This window comes from Solanum pennellii, chromosome 7 (genome assembly GCF_001406875.1).
Source record: "Solanum pennellii chromosome 7, SPENNV200".
Taxonomy (NCBI): Eukaryota; Viridiplantae; Streptophyta; class Magnoliopsida; order Solanales; family Solanaceae; genus Solanum; species Solanum pennellii.
Window position 1 is genome coordinate 65,679,265 of NC_028643.1, and position 1,485 is coordinate 65,680,749.

Below are 1,485 nucleotides of genomic sequence, written 5' to 3' on the forward strand. Positions count from 1 at the left end.
CTTGGACTGGATCTTCTCCTTCATGTCTTGATGCCTTGAAGTTCCGGCATGGACTAGCTGTTTATTATTTTAGTTTCTTAGATATTCTTAGATTTAGTAATTTGAGAATAGATGTTTTTGTGGTGATGACTTCCAGATTTTGGGGATGATAAGTATTGAGTTTTTAGAAGTTATTTAATCGATTTTCATTAATGAGTTTTAAGTCTTCCGCATTATATTTTGTTATTTATGGTTGAAATGTTGGGGTTTAGATTGGTTGGTTCGCTCACATAGTAGGGTAAATGTGGGTGCCACTCGCGACCCGTTTTGGGTCGTGACAGTTAACAAACTCACATAAAAAATAAAAAAATGACGGAAAATCCTCAATAAGTACAATTCAAAAATTCAACATAATGTGTAATTTTGAAAACAAAATCTCGCATAATAAATGATGACTCCGAAAATACCTTTATCAATTGAGAGATTTCTTGATTAATTAATATATTTGAACAAATTGGTATGAACTTGAATAATTAGTTCTTCTTCAACGATGAGAGAGATAATAATGGTTAAATTTTGATGAAAGAAAAAAAGAAAAAGTGAATAATGGGAATGGTGAAAACGGAAAAGTTGATGAAAGAGAAAAAAAATTGAAAACTGAAAGATAAAAAATAAATTTAATGGTACTAAAACATAGAAAGAAATGTAAATGGATAGTGGATGTAGAATTTGGTTCAATGTTGAACTGTTTTGAGAAATAAAATTTGAATACAAATTACTTTTTAAAATATTGACATTTTGATATTTTCAATAATTATTTAAAGTGTATATATTTTTACTAATTAAATTAGGAATTATGACTAATTTTCTAATTTTCCCTAATATTAAATGCTTGTGAAATTATTAATTAGTTAAAATGAAATATGTTTGACATTTTGATGATTCTTTTCATTCCAAGTAAATCATTATCATAACAAAATGGGAAAATACATCAAATCTCCCCTGAACTTAACACGAAAACTCGCTTTAGTACTTAAACTACATGAGTGTTTAAATTATCCCCTTATCATCTTTGAAGTGATTTAAATACCCCCTTAGGGATGACGTGGCAGGGAGAGTGAGTGTACTCTCCTTAAAGCGCTTGAAAGAAGAAAAAAAAAGTTAGAACTTTTTGAAATCCTATACATGGCCTTTTCTTATTGGTCAATATATAATTAATATTTTAAATACTTTTTCTTGATATATTAACTCTCTATAACTATAGAATTAGTGGGTCCCCTTTTAATTTCTTAATTTTTTTTCTTTTCATTTTGTTGTCTTCTCCAAGACACATTTTTCTCCATTGAAACACCTCCTCCTCCGTTTTCCTCCCACTTTAAAAAAAAACTAATTTTATTTTACTAATCCTTTAGTAATTAGTAAAATTCAATATCAAAGTTATTTTAGTTACGTTGATTTCGCTCTATATTATTGATGTCGATTTTGTAAATGTAAACTTTCTTAATT